The sequence below is a fragment of the Lepus europaeus genome, chromosome 17 (genome assembly GCF_033115175.1).
Source record: "Lepus europaeus isolate LE1 chromosome 17, mLepTim1.pri, whole genome shotgun sequence".
Lineage (NCBI taxonomy): Eukaryota > Metazoa > Chordata > Mammalia > Lagomorpha > Leporidae > Lepus > Lepus europaeus.
Window position 1 is genome coordinate 64,660,864 of NC_084843.1, and position 17,373 is coordinate 64,678,236.

The 17,373-nt window shown below is 43.8% G+C and overlaps 1 protein-coding gene and 1 pseudogene across 1 annotated transcript in view; both read left to right on the forward strand.

Annotated features, from left to right (window-relative positions):
* LRMDA (leucine rich melanocyte differentiation associated) overlaps positions 1-17,373 on the forward strand; it is a 1,120,399-nt gene that overhangs the window by 114,656 nt on the left and 988,370 nt on the right. The window lies entirely within an intron of this gene.
* On the forward strand, positions 7,906-8,680 carry LOC133775923 (small ribosomal subunit protein eS6-like; annotated as a pseudogene).

The following is a 17,373-nucleotide window of genomic DNA, read 5'->3' on the forward strand; positions in this document are numbered from 1 at the left end:
CAGCATGATGCTTTTGGCCTTTGGCCTGTCTTTCTTGTGTTTTCAGTGTGTTTTATTTTAAAGCGTGGTTCTCAGGGGTTTGGGAGAGCACCCCACTCCCAAGGGACACTTAGTTTGTCATCCCTGGGGCTGGGGCGGTTGCTCCTGGCATCCTGCGGGCGGAGGCTGGAGGTGCACAGGCCATCTTCTGTGGCAGTTACCAGGTCTGCAGTGGCAGTCTCGTGTAGCGTGGTGACGTATAGAAATAAGCTCTCAGTAAACGTCCAAGAATTGAGTCAGAGACTACGCTCTGTCAATCAACCCGTGTTACTAAGAGCGTGGAGCTGCTGTGGGTGTCCCAGAAGCAAAGGGATTGGAGGAGTGCCCAGGTTAGACACACGCCTGGGCTCAGGGGATGGCTATGGCTCTGGACTTGTTGATGCTCTGCTAAAGGGGACGGATGACAGCACTGGTGTCTTCATGGGACCAAGCCTGTAGACAAGTGTGTGACTTACACCAGACCTCAGTGAGCAAATGATAGCTGTGTGTAACGTGGTTGCGCTCTAAAGGGGATGGCATTAATGAGGCTTGGAGATCACTTTACTGAGGTCTTCTGTTTTACAGATAAGGTTCCTGAGTCTCAGGATATCATTTACCCCAAATTGTGAGAGCTAGTAAGAGATGAACTTGGACTAGAACCCAGACCTCCTGACCCTGAGTCCCGTGTTCTTTACAGTGATATCAAGCTTCATGGTCTAAACCTTGAGTCTTGTTGGGGGCCTGGCGCTGTGGTGTGGTGAATAAAGCCACCACCTGCAGTGCTCACATCCCATATGGGTGTCAGTTCAAGTCCTGGCTGCTTCTGATCCAGCTCTCTGCTGTGGCCTGGGAAAGCAGTACAAGATGGCCCAAGTCCTTGGGTCCCTGCACCTGCCTGGGAGACCCGGAAGAAGCTCCTGACCTGGCTTTGGGTCTGCGCAGCTCCGGCCGTTGCAGCCATTTGGGGAGTGAACTAGCGTATGGAAGATCTCTTTCTATGCCTCTCCTTCTCTCTCTGTGTAACTTTTTTCAAATAAATAAAATGTTTAAAAAGAGTCTTGTTGGGAAGGAAAGTCTAATGTGAAAAAATGAGAGCAATATTTATTGTCAAAATTTCCAGTCTGAGAGCTCTGGATCCTGAAAGGTCACAGGCAGAGGTAAGTAGGATTATGGTTTCTATTGACCACAGAACTCCTGGGGATTCTGTTACCATGGTTGTCCAGAATCTTGTGCTGGGAGCTGAAGGGAACGAGAGGAGCACTGTAGGGAAGTCTTGAGCTTTAGTTCTTTTAGTACTAAACAGCATTATTTCATGGGGGAAGTTGGAAACTTTCATGAAGTTTCTTAAAGACCTGACACAGGCACAGGAGGAATGAGAGCATATTTATTGAGTGTTGATCAGTGTTGGGCGTGATGCCAGGTGATTGCACACATGCTTCCTGGTTGGAGTGGCCTGACTGAACCCTGGTGATACGGGCGTCTTCCATGTGCATGGTCATGGATGAGAATGGTGACAGATGGGCACAACTTGCTACCTCCAAAGGCTATGTTTTTGGAGAAGGTCCAGTGGCAGAGGAAAATAGCATGAACTATTGATAACTCAAAGAAGCACGTTATAGTGAAGTGTTACATACTGTGGGCCCCAGTTGTACTGGGAAGTAAACCTGTGACATGTAAGGAAAAAGAATCCAAAGAATCTGCTTCAGAATATTTACTGGCAATTCCTAAGGTTGGGGTCAAGGATGGTTTTAATTTTCCTTTTTATCTGTATTTTTAAAATTAGTTCCCATTCTGTAGATAATTATGAATAAAAGTCATTTTATTGGAATGGTAGAATTGAGTTTCTTGTGCCTGGGAACCATTAGCAACAAAAGTGGAAGGTCTTCTTTTAAGGATCTTGCTGTGGTTCTGGAGGGAAGATGTATACGTATGGAAAATTTATGAACAATAACCACCACTACTGATAGCTAGTAATTACTGTACCATGTTGTGACTGATTGGATTACTGTTTGCAGTCTCCAAACTTTGGAGAATGTTTCTGGCCATCCGTGTAGTTCACATACATTATTCCACTGAATCCTCCTGAGAGACTCATGAGATACCTTAGTAAATATTCTGATTTGCTTTTTACTTTTTAAAAATTTTGATTTTTTAAAGATTTATTTATCTGAGAGGCAGTGAGGGAGAGAGAGAGAGAAAGTAAGAGAGGGGAGAGAGAGAGAGAGAAATCTTCCATCTGGGGCTGGGCGAGGCTGAAGCCAGGAGCCAAAAGCTTCTTCTAGGTCTCCCACACAGGTGCAGGGGCCAAGGACTTGGGCCACGTTCTGCTGCTTTTCAAGGCACATTAGCAGGGAGCTGAATCAGAAGTGAAGCAGCTGGGACTTGAACTGGTACCCATATGAGATGCTGGCGTTGCAGGCAAGGACTTTACCTGCTATGCCACAGCACTGGGCCAAGTATTCTGATTCTTTTTTAACTTATTTGACAGGAAGAATTAGAGAGAGAGACAGAGAGAAAGGTCTTCCTTCCATTGGTTCACCCCCCAAATGGCCTCTACAGCTGGCGCGCTGCAGTGATCCGAAGCCAGGAGCCAGGTGCCTCTCCTGGTCTACCATGCGGGGCAGGGGCCCAAGCACCTGGGTCATCCTCCACTGCCCTCCCGGACCACAGCAGAGAGCTGGACTGGAAGCGGAGCAGTTGGGACTAGAACCCGGCGCCCATATGGGATGCCGATGCTGGCGCTGCAGGTGGAGGATTAGCCAAATGAGCCATGGCACCAGCCCCCTGATTTTACAGATCGAAGAAGCTAGGTTTAGAGAATTGGAAATTGATTGACCCAGAATTGACTTCAGAGTTGAAATCTTTAACTTCCAGTTAGTATGACTTCCCAGAGTGCTCTGCTTAGCTGGTGAAACACCTGCTACTTGTAGCCAATGAGGACTGAAGGAATGACAGCCTTAGATCATTTCAGCATGGACAAGAGAAGGAAGAAGGGTCAGGAGTCTAAAATGAGCTTTGCCAGGGTTGGGAGCAAGGTTCCTTACTCACCTTCCAGCAGGACTGGGTGTGCTTCTGGTGAACCCAGCCTGGCATTTTAGGATGTTTCTGTGCGGCATTATTGAAAGTCTACAGACCACAACACATGAACCACTTGTAATATTATGCCAGGTGTGGGTAGGGAAGAGGAGCCCAAGCCCAGGCTGGAGAAGTGTCCTGTGAAGGTAACTTTCTTGCTTGGTCTCTCAAATCTCAGGTTGTCCTTTTGAAGGTTTTAAGTTCAGTGACTTGGCTGAGTGTGGCTCTGATACAGAACCTCTGCTTGGCCTCGCTGAGTCATCTTTGAGCTCTCAGCCTGCACATGTCTGTGGTGCCCACACAATGGCTGAAACCACAGAGGCCACAGTAAGTGCTGTGGAATGTGTGCATGTTTTGCTTTTATCAGGAATATCACATGGCATTTCCTGATTGCACCAGCAGCTTGCTGACCCAACGGAGTTTCCAGACTAAATACCAGCGCTCAAGCCACATGTGTTTATAGTATATAATAAATCTCCATTTGTCATTATGGTTTAAATTTAAAAGAAAAAGAAAGGTGAGCTGTTACATTAAAAAAAGAACTCTTTTTGGCTGTTATAAATTAACTTTCTTGGAGTTTCAGGTCAAGCCCAATTTATTAAGGGGGATAAGAAAAGATAGAAACCTGGGCTGTGAGCACGATGGTGATTTATCCCCACCTTGAGCGGGTCCTCCGTCGGACCTTGCCTTGCACTGCAGCTAGCTAGGTTTTTGCAGGACCTGCTGGGAGCCAAGGTTGTAATGAAAAACAGTTATTCTTCCAAATTACTCACAAGAAGAGGGCCGGTTTTATCAAGGGCTCTCCTAATTTGATTGTAAGACTTTTCATGTTTATTTTTTTCTGCATTAATCATGCCGTATCTTTGTGGAAAGTGTAAACACAGTGGTGAAAGACAGCTTTTAAAACGAAGAAAGCCCCACCACCCCTCAGAGGACACATGCTTTGGCAGAGGTGGCCTGTCGGGAGCCCTTACCAGGCAATTAGGAAAGTTATTTTAGGTTTGATAGCAACGCTGTGAACTTTCCCGGAGACTCCTCCAGTCCAGAGCGGGCTGGCATTTTGTATTTTTGCAGATTAACCTTTAGCGAGGAAAAGCGTGCTCAGTATTGACTTGTTTGAGCAGGAACCAGCGCGGCGCTGGCAGCGTGAGCGTGCATCTTGCCGCAGGAAGGCTCCTCTCTGCCCTGGATTGGCTCAGGCAGAGTCCTGGGAGCTCCTCCTGAGACAGGAGTGAGCAGCTCTTCTATGAATACTCTGGGGTGGGCCCAGGAGTCTGGGACCCTCCTGGGGCTCCTTCCCTGGCAATTAGATTCTCTCTCTCTGGACAGCCTGCATTGTCTTAAGCAGTGCAGGACAATGAAGGACACTTTCTGCTGTCAGTCAAGGCTCCCAGGTGGTCTCTGCTTCCCAGAGTTCCATGTTGAGTGCTCCGTCTCCTTAAGGAAGGCAGCTCGGAACCACACACCGGGTGGTGTTTTACAAACATCCAAGTGAATTTTCCTGTGTGTGCACGTTGCTGACATCTGTGATATTTCTTATCTGATCTCTGGCTCCTAAGAGAGATCTAAGTATGTATATATGAGGGGACTTCAAAAAGTTCATGAAAATGGAATTAAAAGATGAGTTCATGGGGCTGGACTTGTGGTACAGCAGGTTAAGCTGCTGGTTGTAAAGCCAACATCCCATATTGGAGTGCTGGTTCATGTCCTGGCTGTTCTGGTTCTGATCCAGCTTCCTGCTAATGTGCCTAGGAAAGCAGTGGAAAATGGCCCAAGTATTGGGGTCCCTGCACCCATGTGGGTGACTTGGATGGAGTTCTTGGCTTCAACCTGGCCCAGCCTTTGCTTATTGTTGCCATTTGGGGGAGTGGAACAGTAGATGGAAGAGCTCTCCCTCCCTGTCACTCTACCTTTTGAATGAATGAATGAATGAATGAATAAATCTTCAAAAACAGGTAATTTTGTGTATATGAGGGATCTTCAAAAAGTTCATGGAAAACGTACTGTAAAGAAACTGTGCAAAGATTTCAAACTATTTTTGCACCGAAGTGAAGTTACTTTTCAATTCCATTTTTCCTTGAACTTTTTCAAGTATGCTTGTACTCAATTGTGTAGGCCTATTTCTAATGAAGCTGGAGGTGCTTAATGAAGTTCCATTTGAGGCAGTAGAGGGAGGTGGGTCCTTAAAAAGTACTTTCAGGGACTTGTGGTATGAAGGGTAAATTCACCACTTGCAATGCTGGTATCCCATGTGGGCACTGGTTCATGTCCTGGCAGCTCCACTTTTGATCCAGTGCCCTGCTAATGGCCTGGGAAAAGCAGTGGAGGGTGAGCCAGGTTTTTGGGTTCCTGCTACCCACATGAGAGACCCAGATGAAGCTCCTGGCTTTGGCTTGGTCTGATGCTGGCTGTTGTGGTCATCTGGGGAGTGAACCAATGGAGGGAGGATCTCTCTCTCTGTCTCTCTCTCTCTATTTCTGTAACTCTGAGTTTAAAGAAAAACACAAATCAAATCTTTAAAAGTGTTTTTAAGGAAGGTAAGTCAGGTTGTATTTATTATTATGTGCTTATTTTGTCATTGCTGTTTTTTGTCTTTGGTGACAATATTTAAACTATACTTTTAAAGAATTATTTTTTGAAAGAATTAGAGAGGGAGAAACAGGGAGCAAGAGAACTTCCATCAGTTGGTTCACTCTGTAAATGGCTGCAATGGCCAGGGCTGGGCCAGGCTGAAGTCAGGATCCAGGAGCTTCATCTGGGTCTTCCACATGGGTACAGGGGTGCAAGCAGTTGGGCCATCCATCACTGCTCTCTCAGGCACATTGGCAGGGAGCTGGAATCAAAGTGGAACAGCTGGGACTTGAATCGATGCCCGTATGGGATGCTGGCACCACAGACAGTGCCACAACACTAGCTTCTTAAACTGTATTTCTAAAGTTAGTTTTAGTGAAATAGAATTTACATACACTTAATTTGTTTTCTAAATAAGCTGTTAGATGATTTCTAAAGGAAGATTTGTGTGTTTGAAAAGGCAGAGTGACAGAGAGGGAGAGACAGAGAAAGGGATCGTCCATCCACTGGGTCACTCCCCAAATGGCCACAACAGCCAGGGATGAGCCAGGCTAAAACCAGGAGCCAGGAGCTTCTTCCAGGTCTGCCATGTGGGTGCAGGAGCTCAGATGCTTGGGCCATCTTCTGCTGCTTTCCCAGGCGCATTAGCAGGGAGCTGGATTGGAAGCAGAGCAGCCAGGACTCAGGCTGGTGCTCCAGGATGGGATATCAGCACCACAAATGGCTGCTTAACCTACTGTGCTACAACACTGGCCCCCATTAGAGGACTTTTTACAGGTGCCTATAGTCATGTAAACACTACCACAATTAAGAGAGAACATTTTCATTACCCCCAAAATGTTCGCTTGTCCCTCTTCTCAATGTTTCTTTCTCTCTTGAGCTCATTTCATTGCTGTGTCTAATTTTTGTCTGCAGAGCCTTGCCTTTCCCCAGAAAATTGTAATAATGTAATAATATGGTGTGTACGCTTTGGTGCTTGACATCCTTCACTTAGCTTAGTGCTCTTGAGATTCATGCATGTTGTTATAAGTATTACTAGCTCATTCCTTTTTATTGCTGAAAAGTATTCCATTGTGTGAATATATCACAGTGGTGGACAATTGACCATTTGATAGTATTTGGATTATTTAAAATTTTTAGATATTAGGAATAAAGCAGCTAAAAACATTGTGCAAAAAGTAGTCTCTATTGATAAATGTGCATGGGTCCTTAAAAGAATGTGAATTCTGAAGCTGTTGGCTGATTGTTCTATAAATGTCAATTAGGTTAAGTTGGTTGATAGTGCTGTTTAGGTCTTCCATATTTTTAATGCTTTCAAAAATTTTTTAAAATATGAATTGGTGAGAGAAAAGTATGGAAGTCTGTTTCTCTGCCCTTTTTTTTTCTTTCTTTTTCTTTTTTTTTTTTTTTTTGACAGGCAGAGTGGATAGTGAGAGAGAGAGAGATACAGAGAGAAAGGTCTTCCTTTTTGCGTTGGTTCACTCTGCAATGGCTGCTGCGGCTGGTGCATCGTGCTGATCCGAAGCCAGGAGCCAGGTGCTTCTCCTGGTCTCCCATGCGGGTGCAGGGCCCAAGGACTTGGGCCATCCTCCACCACCTTCCCGGGCCATAGCAGAGAGCTGGACTGGAAGAGAAGCAACTGGGACAGAATCCGGCACCCTAACTGGGACTAGAACCTGGTGTGCCATCGCCGCAAGGTGGAGGATTAGCCTCTTAAGCCACGGCGCCGGCTTTTTTTTTTTTTTTTTTTTTCTGATTTCTTCTTTGAGCTTGGTCAGATTTTTCCTTACATGTTTTGTAACTCTTGTTAAATGCGAACACATTTGTTATATCTTCTTGGTGAATCAACTCTTTTTCCTGAACATACTGTTTGTCTGAAGCCTATTTTGTATGACATCATTACGCATGGGTGTGGTATATCTTTCATTTTCAACCTACCTCTTTATAGTAGGTTTCTTTTAGAAGGCAGTAGTTGAGTTTTGCTTTTCTATCCAATCTGGTGATTTCTGCTTTTTGATGAGAATGTTTAGGCCATTTACATTTAGTATAATTAGCAATATTGTTCCTTTTGAATCTACCATTTTGCAAGTTGTTTGTTCCATTTACTCTGTTCCTGTTTCCTTCTTTTCTTTCCTTTTTTTTCCGAAATATTTGTTTATATTTGTGATGGTGTTTCATTTCCACCATTGGCTTATAGATTTATTCCTTTTAAAAGTTTTCTGTTGACTCTTTTCCCTGGCGCCTCCGAGGTGGTCAGCTGCTTCAAAATGAAGCTGAATATCTCCTTCCCAGCCACTGGCTGCCAGAAACTCATCGAAGTGGACGATGAACGTAAACGTCGTACTTTCTATGAGAAGCGTATGGCCACAGAAGTTGCTGCCGACGCTCTGGGTGAAGAATGGAAGGGTTATGTGGTCCGGATCAGTGGTGGGAATGATAAACAAGGCTTTCCCATGAAGCAAGGTGTCTTGACCCATGGCCAGGTCCGCCTGCTGCTGAGTAAGGGGCATTCCTGTTACAGACCAAGGAGAACTGGAGAAAGCAAGCGCAAATCAGTTCGCGGCTGCATTGTCGATGCCAATTTGAGTGTTCTCAACTTGGTTATTGTAAAAAAAGGAGAGAAAGATATTCCTGGATTGACTGATACCACTGTGCCTCATCGCCTGGGTCCTAAAAGAGCCAGCAGAATTCGTAAACTTTTCAGTCTCTCTAAAGAAGATGATGTACGCCAGTATGTTGTAAGAAAGCCCTTAAACAAAGAAGGTAAGAAACCTAGGACCAAAGCACCCAGGATTCAGCATCTGGTTACTCCACGTGTCCTGCAACACAAACGCCGGCGAATTGCTCTGAAGAAACAGCGCATAAGAAGAACAAGGAGGAGGCTGCAGAATATGCTAAACTCTTGGCCAAGAGAGTGAAGGAGGCCAAAGGAAAACGCCAGGAACAGATTGCCAAGAGATGTAGGCTGTCTTCTCTGAGAGCGTCTACTTCTAAATCTGAGTCCAGTCAAAAATGAGGTTTAATAACAACAAATAAATAAGATTGTGTTTAAAAAAAATTCTGTTGATTGATTTAGAGTGTATAGTATGTATCTTTAACTTACCAGTTTACTTTCAAATAACATACTTTGTTGTGTATAGCTCAAGAATTTACAATAATATACTTCCGTTTCTTCTCTACTGTTCTTTGTCCCATTGACACATGTTTTATTTACATACATGTTATCAATCCTGATAATTGTTATTTTTTTTCTTTAAAGAGTAGTCGTCTTTGAATCAGGGAAAATGTTTTTCTATTGTTTATTTTAAGGGGAAAATTGAAATAGTCTGTTCATGTTGTTTCTTTTCTTTTTTTTTTTTTTTTTTTTTTACAGGCACAGTTAGAGAGAGAGAGAGACAGAGAGAAAGGTCTTCCTTTTTCTGTTGGTTCACCCCCCGACAAGTGGCCGCTACAGCTGGCACACTGTGGCTGGTGCGCTGCGCCAGTCTGAAGCCAGGAGCCACGTGCTTCCTCCTGGTCTTCCATGCAGGTGCAGGGCCCAAGGACTTGGGCTATCCTCCACTGCCCTCCCGGGCCACAGCAGAAAGCTAGACTAGAAGAGGAGCAGCTGGGACAGAACCAGTGCCCCAACCGGGACTAGAACCTGAGGTGCCAGTGCTTCAGGTGGAGGATTAGCCAGTGAGCTGTGGCACTGGCCTGTTTCTATTTTATTTGCAGCAAAATATACTTTGCAGAGTCAGTTTATTTTTAAGGAGAATAAAATGAAAAATAGTACATCATTCTTCTTGCATGTTTTCCATTTCTAGAATTCTTTGTCTTTGTATGGATCTCATCTCATTTTTCTTTTGGTAAGATTTTTGTTTGAGGACTTTCTTTTTTAAAAATTGTTTTATTTTAATTTTTAATTATTTTTTAACAGATTCAGTGTGCTTTGTAGATACAGTTCGCATAGGGTCCCTCTTATAAAATGTTTCATGAGCTGATGAGAAGAATGTGTATTCTGTAGCTGTTGGGTGAAATTTCCTGTAAATTTCCATTTTCTTGATAGTATGTTCCAACTCTGATGTATCTTTATTGAATTTTCTGTCTAGGTGATCTGTCCATTGATGAGAGTGGGGTGTTGAAATCCCCACATGATTGTATTGGAGTCTGTCTCTCTCTCCTTGGGTCTAATATTATTTGTTGTGTATATCTGGGTGGTCTTGTGTTGGGTACATATATAATTATTATGGTTTTGTCTTCTCACTGAATAGAAACTTTTATTAAAATATTGTGTCCTCCTTTATCTCTTTTTACAGCTTTTGCTTTAAAGTCTGTTTTATCTGATATTAGGATAGCTACGCCTACTCACTTTTGGTTTCCATTTGCCTGGTATATCTTTTTCCAATCCTTCACTTTCAGTCTGTGTACATCTTTATGAAGCAAATTGCTTGTTGACAGCATATAGTGGAGTCATTTTTAAAAGAAACTTATTTAATGAGTGCACATTTCATAAGTACAGCTTTAGGAATACAGTGATTCTTCCCATTTTACCCACCCTCTCACCCCTATTCCCTTCCCTCCCTCTGCCATTCCCAGTCCCAGTCTCCATTAAGATTCATTTTTAGTTAACTTTTACACAGAAGACCAGCTCTGTACTAAGATTTGCATAAGCACACACAAAAAATATAAAAAAACTTGAACAAGTTTTACATTTAATTCTCATAGTACAACTCATTGAGGAAAGCGGTCCTTCATGGGGAGTAAGTGCACAGTGACTCCTGTTGTTAATTTAACAATTAATACTCTTATGTATAATGTCAGTGATCACCCAAACTCTTGACATGAGCTGCCAAGGCTATGGAAACCTTTTCAGTCCACAGTCTCCATCAGTAGGTAGGCAAGGCCATAAGCAAAGTGGAAGTTCTCTCCTCCCTTCCAAGAAAAGTACATTGTTCTTTGATGGTCCCTTCTTTCCACTGGGGTCCCATAGAGATTTTTCATGTAGGATTTTTTTTTTTTTGGCACAGTATCTTTGCTTTTCATGCCTGAAATGCTCTCATGGGCTTTTCAGCCAGACCAGAATGCCTTAAGGGCTGGTTCTGAGGTCAGAGTGCTATTTAGAGATTGTCTGCTGTGTGAACTGCTTCTCATGTTGGAACAATCTCTCCTTTTTAATTCTATGTATTGTTATTACCAGACACTTGATCTTATTTATATGACCCCTTTAACACTTAATCCTATATATATGATCAGTAACAGTTAATATGATCACTTTAACACTTAAGATGGCATTATTATCACCCAGCTTAATGGGATTTGAAGTCCCATGGCAAGCTTTTAGCTGTACCCTTAGAAGTAAGTCTGTAGGAATGTATACAGAACTATACAGTTTTACAGTTATAAACTTCCTCCTCCCTCTTTTATTTCCACTCTTATTTTTTTACTGATATCTATTTGTAGTTGACTTTATATACATATGATTAACTCTATGTTAGGTAAAGAGTTCAACCAGTGGCATTAAGGAAAAAAAGGCCGGCGCTGTGGCTCAATAGGCTAATCCTCCGCCTGTGGCACCGGCACACTGGGTTCTAGTCCCAGTTGGGGTGCCGGATTCTGTCCTGGTTGCCCCTCTTCCAGGCCAGCTCTCTGCTATGGCCTGGGAGTGCAGTGGAGGATGGCCCAGGTCCTTGGGCCCTGCACCCACATGGGAGAATAGGAGAAGCACCTGGCTCCTGCCTTCAGATCAGCGCTATGTGCCGGCCGCAGCGCGCTGGCTGCAGCGGCCATTGGAGGGTGAACCAACGGTAAACGAAGACCTTTCTCTCTCTCTCACTGTCCACTCTGCCTGTCAAAAAACAAGAAGAAAAAAAAGAAAAATAAAACTGTTCCTCAACAGTCAAGACAAGGGCTGTTAAAGTCATTGCTGTTCAATGTGTCAATTTTATTTCTACAGGTTTCCTTTTAGGTGCTTTGTTAGTTATCATAGATCAGAGAGAACATATGGTATTTTTCCCTTTGGGACTGGCTTATTTCATTAAGTATGATGTTTTCCAGATTCATCCATTTTGTTGCAAATGACTGGATTTTTTTTTTTTTTTACCTCTGTGTAGTATTCCAAGGAGTACATATCCAATAATTTGTTTATCCAGTCTTCTGTCGATGGGCATTTAGGTGGATTCCATGTCTTAGCTATTGTGAATTGAGCTACAATAAACATGGGGGTGCAGATAACTCTTTTATTTGCTGATTTCATTTCCCTTGGGTAAATTCCTAGGAGTGGGATTGCTAGGTAATATGGTAGGACTATATTCAGGTTTCAGGGGTATCTCCATACTATCTTCCATAGTGGTTTTACCAGTTTACATTCCCACCAACAGTGGATTAAGGTACCTTTTTCTGCACATCCTCACCAGCATTTGTTGTTTGTTGCTTTCTGTATGAAAGCCATTCTAGGGGCCAGTGTTGTGGCGTAGCAGGTAAAGCTGCCGCCTGCAGTACCGGCATCCCATTTGGTGCTGGTTCAAATCTTGGCTGCTCCATTTCTGATCCAGCTTTCTGCTATGGCCTGGGAAAGCAGTAGAAGTTGGCCTAAGTGCTTGGGCCCCTACGCCCATGTGGGAGACTCGTAAGAAGTTCCTGACTCCTAGATTTGTATTGACGCAGCTCCAGCCATTGCGGCAAATTGGGGCGTGAACCAGTGGATAAAAGACCCCCCCCCCCCCCGGCCTCTCCTTTCTCTGTGTAACTCTGACTTTCAAATAAATCTTTTTTTTTTTTTTTTAATTCTTGTCTTTGAGGTCAAAAATTCTTTCTTCCACTTGGTGTATTTTGCTGTTAAAGCTCTGAATCATATTTTTAATTTACTGATTAAGGATTTCATTTCCCAAATTTCTCTTTGGTTCTTCTTGAGTTTTGTCTCCTTAGTAATATTTTCATTCATGTCCCTCATTGATTCCTTCATTTCTTTAATCTCATTGAGTTTCCTTACAATCATTATTTTGAATTCTGCATATGTCATTTCAGACTTCCTTCAGTTCAGGATCTAATTCTGGAGAAGTATTGTGTTCTTTTGGAGGTGTCATGGCTACCTTGCTTCTTCACGTTTCTGTTTCCCTACATTGACATCTGCTTATGTGGTGTACTTGTTCCTTCTTTATGGAGTAGGTTTTACTGGAAAAGAGTTGATGGATTAGCTGGAATACAGGGTATCACTTGGCTTGTTGCTTTGGATTTGGTTCTAGGTGAGCCCGGGAATGTAGTCTGAGTGGTTTTTTTTTTTTTGGTCTTAATCAATGTCAGCTGTGTCTATAAGTGACACAGTCATATAGTCTGCTGCAGTTTGTTGGGATAAAAGTGTGACTTATAGAAGTAAAAGGATTTCCTTCTGGCTAACTCTGGCCCATGTAGGGTTTGGTATTAGTCGCCCTGGTGAATGTTAGTCGCCCTGTTCTTTGCATTGAGGGCAACAAGTGACTGTCTCCTTGTTCTCCTGGCAAGCCTGAGTGATGCCAGGGCTTATATCCTAACTGCTGTGGCTCTAGGACTGTGTGATACAGATGGACCCTTCCTCAGGCCCTGCTAGGAGAGTCCCTCTGGTGCTCTGGCTTATAATACCAATAACCCTAGTCCTAGGACTACAGGATGTGAAGTGAACCCTGTTTCAATCCTACAGGGTGACTACAGGTCTGCAGGGGATTTACTGTGGAGGGTATGACTCCAGAGAGGTGGAATGAAGGTAGGTTCTTCCCTGTGTCCACCAGGTAGATTGCAGTGGCATTGAGAAATTTTGTATGAATTGTTACAGTCCTGGGTTGCTGGTATACTAGGATCATTACCAAAATCTCCCAGAGTGGGAGAGAGTTTTTTATGGGCTGCTTCTGGTGTTAGACCCCAGCAGCTTAGCTGAATTCCCCTGGCTCACATAGAATGTGTAAGCTTAGCTCTGGGCTAATGCCCCAAAACTCCCACAGTTGCAGGGTGCTGGGGATTCGTCCTTTGCCCCGTGTTGTCCTGGTTATTACTGTGATGCCTGTAGGAGAAGAATAGAGGCTGAGTATTGTAGTCTGTGCGTGTCAGGGAGGGGATGAAAGGACAGGAACATGGCTTCCCTGCTCCAAGCCAGGCAGTGGCTCAGGTCCATGTCAGCTCTTCAGGATGAAGTAAAAGTCACTGCGTGACTATGGAATTCTCTCTTAGCTAAAGCTGCTGAGTGGCAGGGTGTGTGGGGATTGCTTCCTACCTTAAGGTGGTAAGATGGTGACTCACAGCTATTTTTTTTTTCCCCCTGCTTTGCTGAAAATTTCTGTCAGACTCCTGGACACTGAGTCCTTCCTTTGTTCTTTTCGTATCCCAGAACAGCTTAAGTTGATGTAGCTACACCCTGTTCAGCCATCTTGGATCTCCCAAGGCCTTTCTTCAGTATCTTTATAGCAGAAGTATTTTGGCAGTGAATTCTGTTTTTGTCTGAAAAATTCTTCATCTACTTTGATGTTTAGAAGATATTTTTGCTATGGTTAGAATGCCACGTGTACAATTTTCCTTATAGTACTTGAATGATATAATTCCAGTTTTTTGTGTCTTGCATTCTTTTTGTAGAGAAGTATGCTGTTATTCTTAGATTTGTTCTTTTCTGTGTGATTTTCTTTGCCTTCACAAATTTCACAATATCTTTGATTTCTTGCAGTTTTACTGTGATGTGCCTAACTTACTCCTCTGCTTAGGGCTTTCTGTGTTTCTTTATGTTGTGGTTTGATGTGTTTCACTAATTTTGGGAAAATTATTCACTATTATCTCTTCAAACACTTTTTTTTCTGCTCCCTTTTCTTTCTCTTCTACTTCTGGAATTCCAGATATGTTACACCATTTGATATCATCCCATACCTCATACATGCTCTGTTTTTTCCTTGTTGTTAGTTAGAATAATTTTTATTTTTAAGTAAGTTCCTAAATCCTTTATTCTACATTCAGTTTTCTGATAAGCCTTTTGAAAGAATCCTTCCTTTTTGTTATTATGCTTTTTTATCTTTAGCATTTCCAATTGGCTCTTAAAAATAGTCTCTATTTCTCTTTTGGAATTACCTATTTACTCATTGTTATCCACCTTTCACACTAGATTTGAAAAAAGAAGACATACTAGTAATGATTATTTTAAGCCCCTGTCTGGTAACTCTAACATCTGTATTACCTCTTATTCTGGTAATGTTGATCACTTTACCTTTTGACCAAGTCTCTTCTATTTCCTTCCATGCATTTCTTCTGTCCCATAATTTTTATCCAGCATCAGACAATGTATGTAGCAGGACAGTAGAGACTGATGTAAATTGTTTCTGCCTGTAAACAGAGACTTCCAGTTTGAGAAACTGGATAAATGTTGTTAGAAATTGAGCTGGATTGATCTGATTTTATTGTGGGATAGGCCTCCAGGTCTGCCCATGGTGGCTTGCTGCTGCTTTGTGCTTAGTGTGGAGCCTGCAGAGACGGAGGACTCTGTTCATGTTTCCATCTCATCCTCAGCTTTCAGCAAGCCCACCTGCCTGTACCAGAGAGCGCTCTCTCTCCATGTTGTTGCCTCTCCTAAGGACTAGACTGCTGTTGCTGCTTGCTCAGTGTGGCAGGGTGGTGTTTGTGATGGTCGGGGATTTCTCTCTTCTCCTGCTTTGGTCTTCGTCTTAGGTCTTATGTGTCTGGGTCTGAGGCCTGAGATTTTCTCTATCTCACGTTAGTGGGGGCTGTGGGTGGAGAGGACATCTCCTGCTCCCACTGGTGACCTTCCTCTGTAAGTATCTCTCAAGGTGATGCACCCACAGTGGCTTTCTGCCCCTCCTCTGGGAGGCAGGTATATGTTGCTTCTGCCTCTCCTTTAGGGGAGGTGAGTTGCTGTGGTTGGCATGCGGTCTGAGCACCAAAGGTTCCCGTTCGCGTAGCTTGATTCCTCTTGTGCTGGTGTTCAGGCGATGGAACCTTGGAGAGGTCGGGCCTAGTGGAAGGTGGTTAGGTCAGACGCTGCACTCTCATGAATGGGTGTGTGCTGTCTTGCAGGACCGAGGTCTTGTGGGCCTGGATTATCTCTTATGTGAATGAATTGTTGTAAAGCTAGGGCGTTCATTCCTTGACCGCTTTTTTCCATGACCTTAACATGTTGTGACACAGCCAAGGGCTGTCCTTGCCAGATGTTGGTGCCGTCATGTTTGAACCTGCAATCATGAGAATTGTGAGTCAGATACCAGAGTATTCCAGAAAAGGTATGAGAAAATAGAATTAAAAGATAAGTTTATTTTGGTGCAAAAACTTTGAAATCCATGCACTGTTTTTTTCATAACTTTTTTTATTTTATTTTATTTTATTTTTGACAGGCAGAGTGGACAGTGAGAGAGAGACAGAGAGAAAGGTCTTCCTTTTGCCGTTGGTTCACCCTCCAGTGGCCATCGCGGTAGCGTGCTGCGGCCGGCGCACCGCGCTGTTCCGGTGGCAGGAGCCAGGTGCTTCTCCTGGTCTCCCATGGGGTGCAGAGCCCAAACACTTGGGCCGTCCTCCACTGCACTCCCTGGCCACAGCAGAGAGCTGGCCTGGAAGAGGGGCAACCGGGACAGGATCGGTGCCCTGACCGGGACTAGAACCCGGTGTGCCGGCGCCGCAAGGCGGAGGATTAGCCTGTTGAGCCACGGCGCCGGCCTTTTTTCATAACTTTTAAGACCCATATATCTCTGTTCTTCAATAAGTACCAGGAGCACCAGGTATTCTGTTATAGCAGCACAATATGAACTAATACCTGTACCTGTTTCCAGGACTGTTACTCTTCAGTAGGTTACAATATCTGTATTTAATAAAAGGGTCTGGCAAGTAGCAAGATTTCATACCTGTATACACTCTAGGAGGCCTCTCTTGACTCTTGCTTGATCTTTTTTTTTTTTTTTAAAGATTTATTTTATTTATTTGAAAGACAAGAGTTACAGAGAGAGGTAGAGACAGAGAGAGAGAGAGGTCTTCCATCCGCTGGTTCACTCCCCAGATAGCTGCAATGGCTGGAGCTGTGCCAATGCGAAGCCAGGAGCCAGGAGCTTCTTCTGGGTCTCCCACATTTGTGCTGGGACCCAAGGATTGGGCCATCTTCTACTGCTTTCTCAGGCCATAGCAGAGAGCTGGATCGGAAGAGGAGCAGCCGGGATTAGAACCAGTGCCCACATGGGTTGCCGGCATTTCAGGCCAGGCCTTTAACCTGCTGCACCACAGTGCCGGCCCCTCTTGCTTGATCTTAATCCATCTTGTGAACTATTGGGAAATTCTGATTGGTGAAGATAGACTTTGCTTCTGGGTCTCAGAAATTCTAATCTTTCTTGTTAGATGCTAGATATAGTTTGAATATTAGTTTGGGTGTCTTCCGCAGGCCCATGTGTTATGGGTGAAGTCTCCAAGATATTATGTTAGTGGTTAATGGGTGAACATTAATGTCTAATGGATTTAAGGGAGAAACTTAGTCCACTTGTATCTGAAGATGAGGCCTTTGGAAGTGATTAGATTGGATGAAGTTGTTGGGGTGGAGCCTGTGGTTGAATCATGGTGCCTTGACAAAGGGAGACATTGGCACAGAAGGTGAGTATTCTCCCAGGCTCTGTGTTCTGGATCTCCATGTGCTCCTCTCTCTGCACACAGTCTGCCATCTACCACTCTCCTCAGACACCAGCCCAGAAGAGCCACCCAGTGTTGCACTGTGCACAGTCAAAACTGAGT